General features: G+C 36.2%; 1 long non-coding RNA gene across 1 annotated transcript in view; it reads right to left on the bottom strand.

The window, feature by feature from the left end:
* Positions 1-12202: 12202 nt before the first annotated feature.
* LOC107077320 (uncharacterized) overlaps positions 12203-18783 on the bottom strand; it is a 118978-nt gene continuing 112397 nt past the window's right edge. Inside the window, exon 6 of the long non-coding RNA XR_011189429.1 lies at positions 12203-17831. This is a non-coding gene — a long non-coding RNA (uncharacterized lncRNA). The remainder of the gene's footprint in view (positions 17832-18783) is intronic.

Here is an 18783-nt window from a genome sequence, read left to right as displayed (position 1 = left end):
GATTTGTGAGGATCTCTTTATCCATCCCAGATTCAAACACCATAGCTTGCAAAGAAGGCTTGCTACAGTATGTGTGCTTTTCTCCCCCCTTTTCCTGTCTTAAGGAGCCTTTAAGGCTGGAATATATCAAACTAACCTTATGTATCCATCTCTTTACAAGTTTTTGTTAAACGTCTTCAAAACAAATCACATTAGAATCTTATCAAGACAAGAATGTGCAAGAAAGAAATTCCTTTTTTTGAAAATGAATAAAATAGCTTGGAGTACAAGTTACACACAACATGCATTTTTGAAATTGTATTGCTTTTTGTCAGGGGGATCTTATCATATTATTCAGTACATTTCTCATGTAATAAAAACGTCTTTCTTTTTTCTTACCTTTACTGGTAGGCTTGCAATTCATTGTGTTTCTAAACTTCAAATTCCAATTGAGGGAAAGCTTGACAGCTAAGGCTTTCCTCAAGTAAATATTAGGAAATTACTTTCATTAGAACTGCAGTTCTTTGTAAATGGGGACTGGAGGGACTCCAAGACAAATTAATCAGGATAGTAGTTTCTCTATGTTAAACACGACCATCGTTTATTTTTTTAAAGTATTAATTTGTCAACAGCTTTCCTGCCTCTCACTGACTTATTGGAAAAGCACTGAAGGAAGACACAGACACAATCTTTGATGCTGTTCCTTGTGGTTCAAGCAGTGTTTACAGTTAATCACTGTGTAATTATGCCTAATTTTTCATTGTTTATTTTTATTACTGAACTCTAATATTAGGGAGGGTGGATGTGAACTTGCTTGAGTATTTGGTTTAACTGAATATTAATAAAATTAATCGGTGTAAGTTTAGACAGAAACCTCTTACATTCGTATGTGATATAAAAAGTCTTTTAGTTTTTGCACTGTTATTTTAAAAAAAGTGCTTTACACAGAGAAATGGATTATTTATAATTATTTACAAAGAAAAAAAATAGTGGGAAAATAGTTATTTTTCATTATTGTTTATGAATTGTTAAAACTGAAAGATAATTGCCTTTTTAGTTTAAAATTTGTTCAGTTGCATCATTACAATTAACATATTTATTATACTATTTCAAGAAAATGTTTATTCTTTGCACAAAGCTTTTTGGCTTTGTGCTGTACCTTGGTGGGTAACAACACAAAACAAAAATCATGTAAATATTTCCTAACTAAGAGAATACATTTTTATAATGCATTACATTTCAAAAACAATTTCCAATTATTTCACTCTAATGGCAACACTGCATCTTGTCAGAGAGCTGCACATCTGCATAGTATAGAACACAGTAAGACTGTAGCCGTGGTTATTAGAATAAGTCTGCCAACTTCAATATTCTTGCTTTGAGAGCACACGCTTATCAGTCCTCATTAGTTTATCATTCTGAATGGAGTCTGGTGCCAAATGTTAATCAATGTGTTTTGTGACTCTGTTAGGCAAGCTGTACGAAAATATTGTGCCCCTAGGGTTAATACAGTCAAGCACAGGGAAAGTGTTTTGGACATGTCCACAACATGTGGTTTACTATTATCATTAAATGAGGTGAGCTGGGACTACATACATATGGATTTTGAGTTGCATAAATTTAGATTGATACCATTTGAAAACAGGCTTTCAAAAGCTAGATGCTGTGAAAGACAATGCGCAGACATTTAAAAAAAAAACCATTAAATAATGTAAGGAAAAGTGAATAAAAAGAGAGGGGGCAGCTGTTTTTGAATAGCTAAAACATAACACTAATCCATACTTGTGAATCATGGAAAAAGGAGGTAGGAGATGTTGGCCTCTCATTGACTGTAAATTGTTCCAAATCTAGAGCAGTGGATCCCAGGGGTTACCACATCCACAAACAGTAGCCATCAAGAGCCCACTCTTCTCGTGAAGGAAAAGGAGAGGGATGACCAAGAAAAAAAAAAGTAAATGTTTTTCAAACATTCAGTCGCCATTGTGGACAAGCAGCCAGTAAGAGAATTTTCACAAATTCAGGAAACACTTCGGAGGTAAAACCAACATCCTGACACAGGAGACAGGACAGCTTTTGACACCAGGTTGGGGCTGTGAGACCTGGTGGAACCTTCAGACAGGAAGTGCCTGACAGAGGGGTCAAGGCTAGGGGGATTGTGCAGAAAAGGAAAAAAAAATACTTTCCTACAATGAAACGAACATGGATTTCCATAGGAAATTAGCTGTAAAGTTTTTGATTTGTGTTTTATGTTTTTGCACTTTGCTTTCTGTTGAATGTGTGCAAAATAAAAAAAACACCTTGATTTTATTCAACCATTATCATTTCTCACTGATTATTAATATAATTGAAGGTCTCCATGAAAAGCAGAACAAAAATAAAAATGAATACATGCTATTTATAATGAAAAAGAAGTGAAAAATTATTATTTAAAAAAATGCAAACATATATATATATACAGTATAATTAGAAACCATTGTACTCACACATATAAGATAAGAAGGGAAAATAAGATTTAAAAAAGTTTCTGCACATTTTCAAAAAATGTGCTATGCTACTCTCTAAGGTCCTTTTCATTTTAACCAAATCGGGGGAAACTTGTCCTTACTGCAGAGAGGCAGATGGAACAATAAATCACAGGAACCATTGACTGCCTGCAGAGCGCTCTCTGCAGCTGTCACTTTTTTTGTCTCTTTGGTTTTAGCTGACATGGTTTGAGGTCCACTGTGAACCAATCTGGACTTTTTTGTACAGTCATATCCATCAAAACGACTAGTAGCCATCAACCTACTGCAGCGATCGATTCGTGCACTTATTCTCACGCATAGCCAATGCTTGGCTCTCTAGGTGAAACTTGGGAGAAGCACCTCATTTTAGCTCTTTAGCCTCAAGCTACAGCTGTGATTTTCGAGCGATCTTGGCCCACGTTATTAAAGTTGCATTATGATGGATGCCACAGAATCCACATCTTGAGGGTTCCAAAGGAAAGAAAGACCAGGCATTGTTTTTATATCTTACTAAGCAGGCAGAATGATGTTTAAAATGTATTGGTTATTTTGCAAAGTAAATAAGTTCAATTGTCTATGCATAACCTTATCTGTCTGGAAAAGGTCAGTTTCCAAAAGCAGTTTTATTTTTCTATCAGTTGGTGGCGCTCTAATGCCAGTGATTGCAAGCTTTCTAGCATTGAAAGAGGCACACGCACAGTATCCAAGACAAAGACTGCTGTAAAAATTTGAATTAAAGGGAAATATGTGTTGCAATCCTACATTTATGAAACAACGAATTGCCAGAAAACTGTGGGAGTATATCATGCATTTTAAATAATACTATTACATTTCCAATTTTTACTGTATATTTAAAAATAAGTTAATTTATGTCACAAGCCTGATTCCAAAAGAAAAAAAGGGAATACAAATAGATTTTTAAACAACCTGTAGAGAAATATTAAGACAATTAATATAAAAATGTATTATAAATAGTAGATTCCTTTTAGCCTGTTGTACGGACTTCAAAAATAACAAATGAGGTACATTCCATGTAATAATTATAAAGTAGATGTTTTAATATCACTGTTTTTGATAAAATACTTCCAAAAATTATAACCACAACTGAAAAAGCCAACCAAGACACAAGGAATGTCCAAAGCCTCAGATGTAGACTTATAAAATATTATTAGAAACATCACTCTTTCAGTTCTATAAATTAACATACTGTATACATATACAGTATAAGTACAGTGTTGCGGTAGAATATAACAATTGGATCCAGACACAGCAAGAGCCCTTGTCTTTCTTAGCGCTTCTCTAGAGTATATTTCCTTCCACATCATAATGCTTTTCGGATATTTAATGTTTTATTCCTGAAAATGTTCAAATTCTAACAAATATAGCTGTCTCCTTTGTTTAATCCAGATTTCAGGAACAGGCTGGAATAAAAATTGAATATGAGCAATTGCCATGTTCAGTTAAAACCAATTTTCCCTTTTAACACACTGAAGCTAAAGAAATAAAAAGAAAAAACATGATTTCTGTATGGGATGGGACTACACTTGACATTTATTATCTAAAATAAAATAAAAAAAGTAGGAATGAAATGTAGTGCTGACTTTGTACTTGATTAGATTTGGTTTAAAGGGGTGTGAGAGTCTTTGTGGTTGATTCCCTAAATTACATCAGTATCACTGGTTGATACCAAAACAAATTAAATGCAACATAAAAAGCACATCATTTTTCAGTGCACATCTTATGTAAGTTAACTTGTAATTTTAATGATTGATGTCTTTTTATTTGTATTTTTTCAACCACAGCCTCTTCAAAGTTTCTGAAAGTGGTCTAAGGTTAAATAGTATCTCCAGACAGAAAGAACTGCTGACATGTAAATATCCAGTGGAAGTATTCATATTGAATTTTTGTGACCTCGGCAAACAATAAGATCCTGTTTACTTTGTTTGTAGATTCTACATCTTCATGTGAACCTGTGCACATTAATAACTTCATTGCTGTTCGGTGATGATCTTGGAGATCTTCAACAAATTAACTCCCTGATATCATTGTAGAAAAAAAGTCCACAAATTATTTGAACTACTTAAACAAATAGTGTCTAAGTGTATGTTGCTCTCTATTTACTGTACATACTGTTCAGAACAATGTAATGTGGGGCATAAAGATGAACATGCATCATGACTGATTTTTTATATTAGGGTTTTTCTGTTAAAATGGAACTGAAGTTTATCTAACTGAAGGAATTTTCAAATGTTTTTTCTTATAAGGCAGCAGGTGTCCAACTAGTCATTTTGCCACATACTGTACTGTATGTTTCACAGCCTTCAATTTGGTGCAGATACTGTACAGTATGTAGAAAAATCTATACATTTTAAAATAATTTTCTATTTTTTTTTCTTTTGTGACCTCATCTTGGTTTATGTAAATGCATTTTTCTACTTACTACAATATACTGTAGTAACACGTTAATCCTGGGAGTAGGCAGAATGCAGCACTGGTTTTAGACAGGGCAAGAGGTCCTAGATATTCTTAACCTCAGTGCTTATGCAAAATGTCCCAGTGGTGAGAAGAAATGGCTGGACTATATGTTGCTGTGGATGAACTGTTTGCTTTCTGAATGCCATCAAATAACTTAGCATTTGTAGCATTTGCAATAGAGCTGAACCCTGATCTTCATCAATTAAGAAGAATTGATGGTACTATGTTTTAATCCTTTTTTCAACCAAATAAACAGTCTGCTAAAAAAAGAAAAAAAGACAAAGCAGATATGTTATCATTATTTTTTTAAATGCAGCTTTTAGGTTAGATGAGGAAAAAAGAAGAAATGAAACACATAGTACAAATAAAATATGAGAAAAACTCTCATGCTGAGATCTTACCATGCCTCATATTTGTTCATGTACCTGTGAAAGCGGTGCTGGAGCATGTCGTTTTCCTGCTCTTTTACCAGTTGTAAGTACTAAAGCAGAATCAATTGCTTAGTTCTGAGCCAATGCTCAGTTGTGACCTTGCCTTGTTGTCATGTATGGAAGACATCATATACTGTATACTGTAGTTTGCTTACACTGTACTGTACAAATACACAGGATAAATTGCTATATTTAATTTTAATCTTCTGTTTTCACAATATTATGACAGTTATCAAACTCACATTCTAGAAAATTATTAAAGACAGTAAAAAAATATATATTTTACTGTATATACTGATAAAGGGCTGAAACTGAAATTTCGGCATGTGAAGAACTGAACTGAAACATTCTTTTCAAAACAGTTTTAAACTGAGATATGCATTGCTTTTTTTGTTTAAAGGATTTTACCTCGAACATTATTTCTGCATGCAAATATTATTTTGCAGATTCCAGAATATCTCATGTATTCTCTTTAATTAATGTAGTATGAACAAGTTTAATTTTAGAATCATCAAGAAATTTTGAAAAATAAGATTTGGTGTGTAATGCAAATTGCAAAATATTTGTATAAAAAGTACAAAATGCAATGAATTATCAGTATCTGTAATTGAAGAGTCATTTTTTATATAAATACTATAGGTGCAGCTGTATACACCTCTGAAATAAGTTGTGTATGGAGTTTGCATGTCCTCTTTGCATTCGTGTATCTTATTTGCAAGGCTGTCTTAGTTTCCCCCCATGTCTAAAAGACACAATACTTATGCTTCTTGGTGTGTACATGTGCCCTGTGATGGACTTGCATTCTATCAAAGCGGTAGTCTTGTCTCCCGACTTACATTTCTGAGATAAGCACCATGTTACCACAAGTCTTACCAAAGTTTCTGGCAATTAATGGATGGATAGTTTTACACGATATTATCCATTTCAGAAAGCAATAGGGCAGATCTGCATCATACCATCAAACGTATTTATTGTCTATATGGAGCTACTGTACGGTATATCTAATGCTGTGATGTCTTAAAAAAAGCTCAATTCCTTTACTATCACAGCATACCTTGTTTTCTCAGGTACAACTTCAATTTTCAAGAGAAAACTGGCTTTTGACATTTACCTATATGCATTCGATTTATCATGTTTCATGGAGCAGTCCGGGCACACAGACATATGTGTGTAGAAATGCGTGTATGTTTCCAAAATGTGGAAAATTTACTGTACACTTGCCAAAGTATTTTTTTCCTGACTGTTAGATAATGAAGAAATCAAACTTTTCAGATGGTTATAATATTTAATTATTTAAATTCTTGGATTTTAAGAAATAACATCTGTCTGTAAAATGTTGCTCAATATTATTACTGTTTTCCTGACATGAAATAATCTTATTGTAACGCCCAGAGCTCTGCACAGATTGTCTTTCAGTTATAACCACGGAGTTGTTCTGGAAATCCTTTTACTTATCCCTGTGGGCTTGTGTGGCCCCAAATCAGTGCCATTTCCAATTTCAAGCAATACCAGTTAAATTAAGAACTGTCCTTCCCTTGTTTGAAATGATCATGATTACCTCCCTAGAGCTGAGCTATTAAGGGGGGAAAAACATCACATAGAAAGATAAAAAACTACAGTATTTTAACCATGGTTGAATAATACACACATAAAGTATATGCACTATGTATTCTGCAAATATATTCAAAATTCAATTCTGCCAATATATTTGTATTCTGCAAATATATTCAAAATTCAATGTTGCCTTAATTACAGAAAATAAATCTGTTCAATACAGAAATGAAATGAAATTTTACTTATTTTTCTGAAAAATTAAAAGTTTTCAGATATGGTTTTATTAGATGTACGATGACCTATTGAATATTATTCGTGTCTTCCTCATTTTTAAAGCAGGTGTGTAAAAGTAAAAAAGCATTCAAAGTCATATTGCTCAGGGAGGATACTTTTTTGTCATTAATAAAGCATTAACTTTGTTTTTCTTTGTCTTCCGATATACATTATAAGAAATGATTAATATTATCATAACAAAGTAAAACATTTAAATTTGAGAACTATATTATATTTTAATATAATATAATTACAGCATGGTACTGTATATGGTATTGTGTATCAAATAAGCAAATTTCCAGCTTTTTAACTAATTACATTTTTATTCTTTCTAGTCAAACAAGGATAGGAGTTTCTAATTTCAAATACTGTAAATAGCAAGAAGTTTTGCTTTGTGCTTAAATTTGTGTTTCCCCATTTTAGCCAATGCAAATAGGTAATTTGCAAATATTGGATATTTTAGCTTTTTTCTAGCAGTTTTAAAGACATTCTAGAAGGTTTTGTGGATTACCTTACGATACAATACCTTACAATATCCTTTCTGAAGGAAAATCAAATATTTGAGATGGAGGGAATGAGTCTAAATAACAAAAATAAAAAGAAGGTGTAAATGCCGCAAGAAATACTATTTCACTTGCAAAAACCACCGATGGTAAATGTTAGAACAAATGCTGCCTTTTAAACAGAGGAAACTTTCACAGCCACTGGCACAGCTCAGGAAAATTGCCAGATGATAATTTTGCCTTTTAGTGCGTCTTGGGCTCTCAGCATCAAAGTTGTTCCAAGTCTCACAAGGAGCAAGTTGCTTTGAGCTAAAACAAAAACTTGTCAGCCGTGCAGGTGACACTTTTTTTTCAGCAAACAAGGAAATCACAACTCCGGGAAGTGTTGCATTTTATGCCAACAACAATATGACAGTTCAGCCTGTAAAAAAAAAAAGAAAAAAAAACATGACACATTTCCAAATATCAGAAGATGCCTCTGCTGCTCAAGGGATTGCGCAACTGTCACAGAACCGGAAGGTCACAGGCTCAGCTCACTGTTTCTTAAGTCTTGAAATGCTGTTGTGGAGTGCTTGCACACTAAATGCTGCAGGCTGGGGGGAATCTTTCCCTTCATCTTTGAAAGCAATGACAAGAGGAAAAAGGTCTGTCTGTGACAGCTGTAACCTTCAAGTTCAAAGGTCCTGCCCCTGGTAACTCTAAGGTAAATTATCTATGTAAATCAGTAGCCATTGCAGCATTCTGCAGAAAATGGGAATGGTATCTGTCATGGGTATTACCCACTTAGAAGCGATACTTTTATTTTACTTCTGAGGTCCAGGAATCTCTCTTTTTTCACACTCCCTTTTTTCTCCTTCTTTTATATGTGGTTGATATAAAGAATTCAATTTCATCTCTTAAAGAGGACCTTTTCAACTACCATCTCTGCCTAGTGTGAAATCCAATAGGATCACAGGGAGCGTAGTCGGTTAATTAGTGGTGAACAGATGAGAGCACATTCATAACTAGGCTGCAGCCAGGAAGATAAATGTCGCTCCCCAGCATGTAACAGTTACAAGGATCCCGGGTAGGCAGGCAGGGTGCGATAACATGGCAGGAAGCAGCAGAGTGATTCATTCCTTCAAAGTCTGGCCCATGTTCCATGGATCAGTGACCTGTCCCAAAGTCTCATAAACTGCTAGTCAAAGATGACATTGTTCAGCCTTGCCATAAATCTTTTGTGAGCAGGGAAGAATACAGGAGAGAGAGAGCACTTTAAACTTTCTCAAACACTGATTTAAAACTTACCTTGGCAGGAGTGTACTGCAGCAGTGCAGGGCTGTGCTGTGTTCTGTACCAGTGTACCAGACAGACCCATGTTACTGCAGGCTTCTTTTACAAACGATTATGAGCTTTAATAGTATTATTCAACATAAGGTTCTTTGTAAAAAAAGTACTAAAACAATACATTTTTACATGTATATGAACCTTAAATAATAGAAAAATATGTGCAGTGCTTTTGTAAGTGCTTTTAAAAAAATAAACCTGTCATACACGATATTTGGGACTATGAGATTCTTCTGAAGAAACAGTTATGAGGGATTAAGGCCACATTTAAAAGCCAGTAGTACCAGACAATAGGATGGGTATGAGCAATTTGTAGTAAACAGTAATGTTTGTGGAAAGAAAAGACAGAGGAACTGAGGAAAATGCTTAATCTTCAGTTTGGAAATGAGTTGGAACAAGGGCATAGATATTAGACTGTGGCCTCTGTAAAGGGTTTCTGATTTTTCTTCTCGGTGCTATAGCTGGCACTACCTCAGCTGCCTAAAAAAACTATTGTGTATCCCACTTGGGTAGTGGAGAAGCTTTTCACCATGTGGCTCATTGAAAGTGCATGGAATTATCCTTTATCAGCAATTCCATACAGTATCACTGGGCCCTGTTTTGAATCAGAGTCAAGCTAGTCTGATCTGGATTAGAGATGGACAGAGCTTTGTGTGCTTCTGGTCCAAAATTATAACCAGATGAGCCTATTGTGCTTTAAAAATTAAGTATGCATCAAAAGAAAATTAAACTGTTTGGAAATATATTGTGATGTCTCTTCTGTCGAATAACCTACTTAACAAGAGCCCTTTTGGAATGAATGTCTGTCAGACATGAGCGATAACTGCTGGATTCTGTATTAAGACTTCTGAGCTGGTTGTCTGGTAACCTCATTGAAACCTAGCTGGAATCCTGAAAACATTTTAAAGGATTCTCTGGATTCCAGTTCAATATGGGTTTAACACAGAGGCTTTAGTCATGCCATTGCTCTCATCCTCCATGCCTTAAATACCAGTCACTGCCGTCACTAGCGGCTTGATTTCCCATAATTTACAAATCAGGATTTGCTCACAGAACTTGAAAAAATTCACTACTTATTTTTTTAATTTCAAATCAACTAAATTGTTATGTTGTTTCGTATCCATCCATTTTAAAATAGACAATTGTGTGTTTTTTCAAGTCTCAGCTTATGGCTACAGACCTTGCAACATGCACCTTGCACATGGGGGAGAATGAGGAAGTGTAGACTCCTGTGATCCCTCCCACCTTGAAGATATTTTTCTTTTAAAGTCTCACACTGCCCTGGAGAAGAGGTTTGGCACCAACTGGAAGAGAGGTACAAACCTTCACAGACGTCACTATAAGTCTGAAAGCAGCTGGGAGCCTGCAGAGGTCATTATGTATCTTATAAACTAGGGAAGCCTATGACCATTTCTTCTCTTGGTAGCAGTCAGCCAATTGTGCACTACTGCTTGAAAAATCAGTCACAGTTGGCTTCTTACATGACCCAGGCATGAAACTCTGATCATAGAGCTCAACGTGTGTTCATGTGAGTGCCTTTACCTAGGGAGATATTTCACTTCATGAAGGATGAGAAAAACACATGTTAAACTAGCTCTCCATCAGTATTGAGGTACTCTTGATGACCTCTGTACTACAGTATGTACAGTACATAGACATAGAGGGCCATTGTAGAGCATGCCTTAATAATCAACACTCAAAGTGTTTTGTTTTGCTGCCAGTCAAAATCCTTTAATGACAATGTAAACCATTGCATAACCATTGTTGACTAATTTATGTCAGTTCTGACTGAGTGATTTAGCACTTGACATTTGACACAATTCAGTGGGAAAAGATTAACCATTTGTGATCTGCACTGTAGGTTTCAGCAACAACAAAAATTAAAATACATTAAAATAAGAACTACATAATGAAGGCAGAGAAATGATAAAACAGCTTTTCCCTGTGTTAGTCTTTTGTGGATATAGAATTCATGTTAAAGTCCTGTTATCTCACAGCATTCAAAGGGATATTTCAACTCCTCAGCACCAGCTGTCGTTTTTCTTTTTCTCACTCTTCCTTTTCATATCACCCACCTTCATTTGACAAACCTTCTTCACCTCATGGTGTCTCTTTAACTTGTCCTATTATGCAGTACCAAGCCCAAGCATTGTCTGAAGCAGGAGGTGACATGTTAATAGCTTAATAGTATAATCTTGCAAATAATAATACCCTGTCACATTGTCTGAGGCAAAATGTTTACAAGAGGAGTGGTAATGTATGATGACAGTAATTTGAATAAAAATGAATTTACTGCTGTTGTCTCATTTGCAGTAAATTTTCACATCTTTCATGCACAACTGGTGCTCCATGACCTCCCTCTCTTTTGCGTTCACTGACAACACTGTTTGCTTAAAAGCAGAGGATAGAAAAATGGTTCAGAAACCCACTGCTTTCAAAGCCAATTTCTGTTGCAGGAAGCAAAAAAATGTGTGTGTGTGTGTCAGGGGGAGATACAGAGAGGTTCACACTGTGGTTTCTAAAAGTCTCACTTCATTTTGTTCAGCAAGGCAGATGTGGTGTCAACTCGGCTGTTTAATTAATATGAGCTGGAGGTGCCGATTGAAATGCAGACGCAATCTGATATGATTATGTATTTACAATTTGCAAAATGATTGTCATTAAAAATGTGTCAAGGCACCAGGCCTGGTGCAGAATACATGAAGGAACTGGCAGCGTCTGGCTGGCAAAGTTAAAGTTTGTATGGCAGCCAGAGTCACAACTTGATGAGGAAAACAAACAGGGGGTGAGGCTGGGTCCTTTCATTTGGTAGACATAAGCAGTAAATGATTATTGTATTTCAGCACAGGAGCATATAGACCCCCCTCTACATTATGTGTTTGAGTTTAAATTAGAGGAGAGGGGGTGACACACTTAAATAATATAATAAACTAATATTTTTCAGTTACAATTTAATGTGTTTTTGCTTTTCTTCTTGCATGTTGGTTGTTCCATACGCTTTTCCAAAACTGTAGGGCAAATAACAAAAGAAGAAAAGAAATGGGATGAAGACTATAAGAAACAAATGCCACACGTAGCATTGTTTAATTCTGCTTTGTAATGTACAAACAGCTTCACATTAGACTTTTACTACTATCATAAAATAGTTACTGAATCTGTTATCAAACGGGTAACTAAAGAATGAAAGCCTCCTTCTCACTCAATAGCATGAACAATGTTTACTACATTATGCAAAAATGCAACATTCAAACCAAACTTTATATATTAATTCAATGTTACTGTGTTTTAACCTTTAACACAAGATTAATATTTTTGTCTCATTTTAAAAACACACAGCTCTGCAATTCAGAACAATCAGTTTCAACAAGATTGAATTAACATGCCATGTGTGCAAATTAACTTTACACAATTCTTCAGTCATTTATCAGATCTTAATTATGAATAAAAGAAACCCCAGGTGACCTCATAAATGTTAGAGAGAAAAGGAGCAGGTAGTAAGCGGACAGACAACCTCATGCACATAGACAGAGTAATCATAGTCGGAGTGGTGAAAATCAGCAAGATCATCTGAAAGACTTGAAAAACATAGGTGATTGTGTTGACACAATTTATCTGTCTGCATACTGTGGGGGAGTAATAAAAATGGCAAACAGAATGCTGGAATATCTAGTTAAGTGTGAAATTTATATCAAGGGATATTTTATTTTTAAATTGTTCTATGCACTAGAAAAATCCCATTTAGAACAATGTGCACAACAATTGTAGTCTCCACATTACAAACAAAATATTGTTCTTGTGACCAGATGTATCCCTGTGCTTAAAGGAATGTCCTAATATAACAGGATAAATGAGCTGAATCTTGTCAGTCTTGAATGAACAAGGGGACCTGCGTTAAATTGTCAAAATCCAAAAAGTCATTGGCTTTTAATAGAATTACTGTAACAGTGAAACACTGTTAAAAACTCTTTAAAACTAAGAACAGGAGGTATTTTTTTACCCAAATGTTTGTGGGTGTCTGGAACAGGCTAGCAAGATAACCATACTGTTGAAGCTGCTATCCTGGCTTCTTTCAAAACAACAGCTGTATTACATCAACATGTATTACATCAGCTATGTAATTTTATGTGTTATATTTGTTTTTTGGGGGTGGGGCATTGTGCTCCTAGGTTTTGTGTTAAAATCGGCTTTTTGAGAGACCCTCATCCTCTCTTTGAGTTGATTCTTTTTCTTACCTGCAATCCAGTGTTCTGGTCCCTTTACTTCCATATACAGTAGAATTAATGTCAGTATTGCATTAATCATGAAACACAATTACCTGCTGGGACCACCTGCGCTTGCATTTTTATTTTTTAATGGTGAATTGTGAGTTTGCCACAGTATATATTTTCATCATGCAAAAATTATCATTATTTTTGTATGTCAGCACCAGCACATAATTTTGTATAATTTGAAAGAATGCATAGGCATTTAGATTGCATTTTCGGTATTTAATCAGAATCGCATTAATTCATTTAGCAAGCAGTGTATAATTCTTTTTTCAATGCGTGTTTTACTCCTCAATAATAACATATCCAGTTTTGCTCTCTGGGGTTGCATACAACTAATTAATCTGTGCCAACATCCCACTGAATCATCTAGACTGGGCCAGGAGTACTTTGCATCAGCAGTAATAAACAATTCACAAACACAATGAAGAACACCTATACCCCCGTAAAGCTGCAACAATGACCACTTACTGAGTATTGCATAAAGCAGTTCAATTGGCCATATTGTATAGATTTTCAGATATAATACACAAGAGTGTTTAGTGGATTCCCCTTTATTTTAGGAAAAATTAAAATATAGTTTCTGACACATTTATAAAACTAATAGAAATGTTTTAGTTTTAGGTTATAATGATTTTGTGGTCAAGCTCAACAAGTTGAAACTATCCTTCAGTTCTAAATGATCTAAGACATGCCTCTTCATCAGGGCCCTGTACATGCCACTTACAGTAAATTGATTTATTTTAGTAAAACAATTGATTGGAAGTATTTGAATGGATAATTTTATCGATGAAACTGTTAGCTCCAATTCAGTGGAGTGAAAAGGGGAGAGAGACTTAAAAGCACAATGCACTACTGTTAACATCTGCTGCATTTGCAGCTCAGGAACAGAATCACTGAGCACATTCTATAAGACGTGAGTCACACATGTATGCTTTTTTTGTAAGGAAAGTAACAAATGTGTGCTTTATAAATGAAAATGAACGTTCAACCCTCAGCTCGAAAAAATACATTAAAACATATTTATGATGACGTGATCATTTCTGGACTTTTATTTCTTTGTTTTAAGGTGACAGGACAATCATTGCTGTCAGCCTGAATGTACCCCTTCATTACCCCTATCTCTTTTATTTTTTTAAGATAAGCATCTGGGTATCTGCAAGGCACCCTTGGAGAAAGATATGATACTTTCCCATGTTAACAGAGAGGCATGTGACTAAGCCAGATTCAGAGAACTCGATCTGTTGGATTTCGCTCTCCCTTAAAAACAGGGCTCTGCCATTGCCTCCAAAAACGACGTGAACAGGCAGAAAACAAAGAGAAAAAAATGAATGAAATTCACTTAATCCCTAAGCCAAGGCTTGAAAGAGAATAGCTTGAAAATGGAATCTGCCCACAGATCCGCAAAAAGTGAAGTAGCTAGAATGCTCATACTGGTGGTTGGGCCATGGAAATTCATCTAGAGACAGCGGTGAGCTGGGATTGATGGAATGGCTCAGGGAATCAGTCATGGTAGACTCTAAAGTCCCAAACATGGTTATTAACTCAATGCCAGCAGCTCTGGTGTAAGAATAACAGATGCCAACCATGCAAAAGCCTGAAGCTTTTTTACAGTATCTCAGCTTGCCTACTAGCAGTCTCTAAAGATCCTGAAACCCAGACAACATGCTGCATGTGAAGGTGGAAAAAAGGCAAGTAGTTTAGACTCAGATTTGCTAAACTGCCTGAGTCTGAGCAGGGCCAAGCCTGAGGCCCAAGTCTGCTGTCAGCTCTCTGTGTCAAATGGAGCTCTGATTTGTGCCTCACGTTAGCAGATCACATCCTAATGTCACAAACATATTCAAAATGTGAAGTGGAAATCTTTAGATGCCGGCTGGTGGAGATACACTTTGTGCCTGCATCTGGCCCCTGAATATTCACAATATTCAAGTCTCTTCAAGGCAATAATGGCCAAGCCACTGTTAGGGGGTCTTCTGGGAAACTGACTATCAGAAACAGATTATTTAAACCAGCCTCTGAAAAAGAGCGAGACAGAGAGAGGTCTGTCTTTTCTAAAGCTGTGTTTCCAAGGATAAAATCTTACTTGCAAAAATCCTTATTACCACGCGCTCATGCCCCTGAGCTGCTGAGACGACACCATGGCTTACAGGTGGCCTCACAAATACAAGAGAAAGCACTAAAGCCCTCAAGTCTTCAGTCACTGCAATCATCTTCAACTCCCAAATTGTCCTGGAAGGAGAATAGCATTGGATTTGTCTTTGGCTGTTTTGTCCAAACTGGGGCACAGATGGGATAATGACTTTTACAAACAGCATTTTGATGAGAGGAGGGGAGAAGGAATCATATGTAAAATGCACAAAGGCTGCATAAACACATTGAGGCCTGCAGCTGGAACAAACTAAAAAGATGTTTAATAATTTAGAACCAAGCAGGCAGGGCTTGTGCAGCTGTTGTGTGCAAGGGACCATGAAAGGCTTCCATTTGACAGCTGGCTCCATCTTTTCCCTTGGTTGCCGTGTGGCAAGGAGACGGCAGATTTGGGATTAGCCAATCCCAGCTACCCTCGCCCATCTGCCACCAAGACCCTGGCTTCTGACTCCAGTGTACAGCAGAAATGCACTGAGAGAGAAGGGGATGGGGAGTGGAGGGGGGCTGAGCAGGAGAAAACACACACACAAACACACGTGCATGCAAACATATGCAGGCACAAGGAACGGCCGTCAGCCATTGTGCGAGTTTGTTGACACAACGCCAGTACATGGCTGCTGTCGTTTCGTTGCTGGAGGGCACATTTTGCACTTCACACATTTGCAGAAATACAAAATGTTGCTGGATGCAAACAATGCTTGGGCCTAATTGGCTGAATTAGTAGAGTGTTGTCTAGTGTCCCCCACCTGATTAACATAACTCAGCTGGGAGGGTGAGATGGAAGGAGCAGAGGGGGACTTTGAGGGGGCAGGTGAAGCTATGTTTGCCCGTGAAAAAATAGAGATCCTTAGCAAGGTCCCAGCTGAGCTCTCTCTTCCCTGTGCCAAGCAGATAGCTGTTAGCAATAAGGGTGGATTTGTACTGCTCTGAGCATTCTTTCACAAGGCAAGGGTAGTCCTCTGTATTTCACAATAGCACTCAATCTCAGTGACACTTCTCTGAACACATTAAAAACCATCCTGAAGATGACTATTTGTAGTCAGAAGGAAATTAATGCACAATGACATATATTAAGCACATATGGACATTTGAATGCACATTTTAATTGCTGTACTGTACATAAACATCATCTATATAGATGCATGCTAGTTTCCTTCCAGTGTCTCATTTTTACTGTCATTATACCATTAAACTTAATTTTACACCTTAGAGTGGGCAGCTGTCCCAGCATGGATATTCCAAAAGATCAAGTAGAGGTTAATTCCAGAATGAAAAAAAAAAGAAATGGTGGAGCCTTCATGAAATATGTGAATAATTTTTACTATTTCTATTCAAGTAATTTCATTATTGCTATGCTTACATTCAATGGGTTATACTGGGACCTGATCAGATTAAAGGCTTGATTTTTTTACTTTTTCTTTTGAGTCAATGCTAATGTTCTTCTAAAATTAGTTTCTAATGGCTTCATTCCAATTAAAAAAATTGCTGAACACTCATTTGTTTTTCATACAGTTACCAGTGAACAAATAAGAAGAAGTCTTTTTTTCCCATTATACCTAAATATCATGGCTCTCACTTTGACTTGAACTGTAAGCCTTTTTAGTGTCTGTGCTGCTCTGATACTCAAGTCACTGATATTTTCCTTTGAAAATGAGACCCAGTCATTTTAAGCATTCAAGACACAGGCGCTAATAACTTGTCTCTCTCAGAAGCAAATGATTTTTAAATGACTCCAGCTACTTAGCAGCGTGTAACCTGCTGCTCTCTGCCCCTTCACACTGATATGATGGTGGCAGAATAGAAATGTCAAAAGGGACTCCACTATTTCTTTTTGAATCCTGACGTGACCACAGCCAGACCCTCCAGGGGCGAATTTCTTACAATACAGAAGTCATGGCATTTTAACAGTCTGTACAGCACAGGGCATTAAAAAAAAGAAGAGAGGGCAAAATCCAGGGGATGCCAACACACACACACGCACGCACGCACACACACACACACATACCTATCTCGCAGGGGGCCCAGCTGGCCTTTTGGCAGGGAGGTACTGTAGATGGTGTGTGGGGGTGTGGCTTTCAGTCTGTTTTTACAGTCAATTCACTTCTTTGTTAATCCTTTTCAATCATGTTTTTTTTTCTGCCAACCTTAGCTGCAGAAACATTTTTTCCCATAATTATTTTTTCTTCCAAAAACAGATAATGAAATCCAGATTCATAATCTCTGGGAGAAATTTGATAGAGCCTAGTGTTTAGGTAATATTTCCCTTCAATAACAAACTGTTTAATTTCGTGTGGAGGACTACAGACACGTTTGCTCGGTAAAAAGCCCAGACTGAAGGCTGAACAGCACCAATGTCTAGGAAGTGACTTCTTCCTGTGAAAGGAAAAAAGGAATGTGGGTAAATGCATACAATGTTTCCTTTACTATGGCTACAGTGATGAACATTTCTTCCTCTTTCTGTTTATGTACAACAGTACCATTTACAACAGGATTAATGTTGATATAATATATACATCCTTGCCTTTTTTAATAATGTCCGCTTTTCCACAAATTCTCCATATCCACTGTTGTTCTCCTGCCTGTACCTGGTAAAGTTATATGCATGTATCCAAATCAAATTGTTACAGTGAAATATTGTCATTTGTGTTTCCACAGCGGAACTGTTATCTGAGCATAACTCAGCACAATTGTTTTCTAAAAATATTTATTGATTAATAAGATATTGATCAAACATCAAATATTTCTATTTGGCATCCTTTCAGATATACAGTGCCTTCTGGATTACTGTGGCAAATCACAAGCTTTGATCAAATCTCTCTTGCCAATCCTGGAAAAATAAAAACAAAAAAAAAAACAAAGATAATAACTTGATCTAAATTCAGAGTTATGTGGTTGTTGGTCTGTAATTAGACTAATGTTTCAAAATAATGCAAACTTAATGAAGTAAATGGTGTAATTGTAAGCCACCAGGAAGATTTTGATCCATTGGGTCTCTACCAACTTTTCATTTTCTTGAATCCCTTTTTAGGAGAAAGTGATATTGTTTCATGACAGTGAACTGGAATTTGAAATAAAGGTGAAGTTTTGCAAGTTGTGGCTGCAGATACTAACTGTTTCTAGGCTACATGAGCTAAAAGAACATTTTATAGAAAATCCTGACCGATGACCATGTGACAGTTGAGCCATTAATCTATAGGTCTAATCACTTAATGTTACAGCATAGAGAGTAGATCATTTTTCTTTTTTTATTATAGTATTGAGGATTGATCCCATCTCAAGTGGATGTACGGATGAAGAATGTAAACTACATTGCACCACATATGAG

This window comes from Lepisosteus oculatus, chromosome 4, assembly GCF_040954835.1.
Source record: "Lepisosteus oculatus isolate fLepOcu1 chromosome 4, fLepOcu1.hap2, whole genome shotgun sequence".
Classification (NCBI taxonomy): domain Eukaryota; kingdom Metazoa; phylum Chordata; class Actinopteri; order Semionotiformes; family Lepisosteidae; genus Lepisosteus; species Lepisosteus oculatus.
This window is presented reverse-complemented; position numbering and strand designations above follow the sequence as displayed.